Below are 2,765 nucleotides of genomic sequence, written 5' to 3' on the forward strand. Positions count from 1 at the left end.
GTGCGTGCGTGCGTGCGTGCGTGCGTGCGTGCGTGCGTGCGTGTGCGTGTACGTGCGTGTGCGTGTGCGCGTGTGCGTGCGTATACGTGTATGTGCGAAACTTTTTTATCGTTGGCTGTTCTGATTATTTCTAGTGTAGTCCCGTGCTGTTGTTTTGCTGTTTTTTTTCAGTCATTTACTACTTCTGCATTGTGTTACGCTGTACTGTTGTGTTGACGTTTTATTTATTTTCTGTTGTATATATGTAACCAGAGGTAATAACCAATTATAGCAATAACCAATATTTCAAAATGTTTATACCTAAACTATGGTGCTGACAAGCACGGCCCACTTGTTGGGCTCTTTCTGGAAAAAAAATATACGTGGCCTTTCTGTGCTGCCACACAGGTGGAGCTATATTGTATCCAAATATGGGGGAGGCATTAACCATGCATGCCCCGTTGATGAGTCTTTCTTTTAAAAAAACTTCCTCAATAATCCTGTTTGGATGCGTGTGGTCTGCCTACTAATACTGTAACGGGCATTGTCAAAACACGAAAAAAAACTTGTACCATTGTAGAGGTTCTAGTGGTTTAACTGAGGAGCACATTAGGTATACAATAGTAGGCGTGTAGTTAGTTGTGTTTGCTTTGTAAAAGAGGCGGAGTTCGATATATACGCAGCGTGTCAGCGTTTAATAATTCTATGCGGAGGTGTTGTGTTCCACTCGATGCTGACGCTTACTCGCGTTCGCAGTGTGTGGGAGACGAACTTGTTTTCATCGCCAATGACCGCTTGCGCGCTGTGGTGGGCAGTTTTCAACGTCGTATATATTATAATGGACCGCCAGCGCTCACTACTGCGGTGCGCTGATAACGGGACGTCTGTGTAAACATCACATGCGTAAACGTTCGCACACTTATATCATTCCTGAGGTAATGTAGCGCGAATACGACCGAAGTGAACGACTTAGCATCCCATAGGCGCGTTTTTTCATGTGTTTTTTTTTGCAATGAGTCTTGAAAGCGTATTCCGAAGTTATTTATAGCAGTCACGTTCACCACTATGCAGATTTTATCTAAATATCTAAATTTGTCTAAATATAGTGTACTCTTGGTTATATGTGTTTATAGCAACACGAGAAGTTACGCTAAGCATGGTTATTAAAATTATTAATAATAACGGTAACATTTAATATTAGATTATATATGATACAATATTCATCAGATCATTACATTATTTAATAATGTGCGTAAAATTCGAAAATGCTGAAATGAAAGTGATAGATTAATACGACACATGGTTACTTTAGCGCAATTCGTTCAATTGAAATCGAGAAAGTTTAAACTGAAACCGGAAAGCAAAATTATTCAAACTCTATATAGCGACTCCACACAAGTAGTCTTTCAGACAGCCATCGCGCTTGAGCCCGGCGCTTAAAATCCGGCTATTTGTAGCCAGTTTCGGCTGCGATACACAAACAACATTCGCCCGCCTCGTGTTTTGGCTCGTTTCCGTGGCTGCGGTGTACCGCCGGGGTGTACATGTGGGGTCTTCGGAGGGGGGGAGGGCGGGCGACAAAACGCCGACAACTTTACGCGGGCGGTTCTCAGTGCGTCGTGTATACGCGCGGGCACGCACGCACAATCCACGGCCGATATCTCTCGCATCGCGTAAGTGCGCGCCATGCGGCGAGAGCGTGAATCACGCATCCGGATCGCGTACTGTCCTCGGCCGCCGTCCTCTGTGCAGCGCGCTCATTCTTGCACGATAATCGGGCGGTCTTTCGGCGGTGAAACAGGTGAAATTACGGGCGCCGCGCGTGACAGCATGATGAGCGGGTAGTTCGCCGCCTGAATAGCCGCGCCGCGTGTGAATGCCGCCGCTGCCGCCGCTGTGGCGATAGCGGCCTGTAGTCGCCGCACGCACGAGGCGTGTGAATCGGACGCGGCCGGCGCCGGACGCCCGGTGTGAGTTCCGCGCTGGCTGGATAGCTGGGTGGCTGGGTAGCTGATGAGATGGCTGGATGGCTGGGTGGCTGGGTGGCTGGTTAGCTGGGTAGCTGGGTATCTGGGTGGGTGGGTGGCTAGTTAGCTGGGTTGGTGGGTGGTTGGGTAGCTGGTTAGCTGGGTGGTTGGGTGGCTGGGTGGTTGGGTAGCTATGGTTAGCTGGGTAGCTGGGTAGCTGGGTGGGGTGGTGGCTGGGTAGCTGGGTGGGTGGGTAGCTGGTTAGCTGGGTAGGTGGGTAGCTGGTTAGCGCTGGGTAGCTGGTTAGCTGGGTAGCTGGGTGGCTGGGTAGCTGGGTAGCTGGGTGGGTGGGTGGTTGGGTAGCTGGTTAGCTGAGTGAGTGGGTGGCTGGATGGTTGAGTAGCTGGGTGGGTGGGTGATTGGATAGCTGGTTAGCTGGGTAGCTGGGTGGGTGGGTAGCTGGTTAGCTGGGTGAGTGGGTGGCTGGGTGGTTGGGTAGCTGGGTGGGTGGGTGGTTGGATAGCTGGTTAGCTGGGTAGCTGGGTGGGTGGGTAGCTGATTAGCTGGGTGAGTGGGTGGCTTGTGTGGCTGGGTAGCTGGTTGGCTGGATAGCTGGGTAGCTGGGTGGCTGGATAGCTGGGTGGGTGGGTAGGTGGGTGGCTGGGTGGCTGGATAGCTGGGTAGCTGGGTGGCTGGATAGCTGGGTGGGTGGGTAGGTGGGTGGCTGGGTGGATGGATAGCTGGGTGGGTGGGTAGGTAGGTGGCTGGGTGGCTGGATAGCTGGGTTGGTTGGTGGATGAATGGTAAGGTGGCTGGCTA

This window comes from Priapulus caudatus, unplaced genomic scaffold (assembly GCF_000485595.1).
Source record: "Priapulus caudatus unplaced genomic scaffold, Priapulus_caudatus-5.0.1 Scaffold186, whole genome shotgun sequence".
Classification (NCBI taxonomy): domain Eukaryota; kingdom Metazoa; phylum Priapulida; class Priapulimorpha; order Priapulimorphida; family Priapulidae; genus Priapulus; species Priapulus caudatus.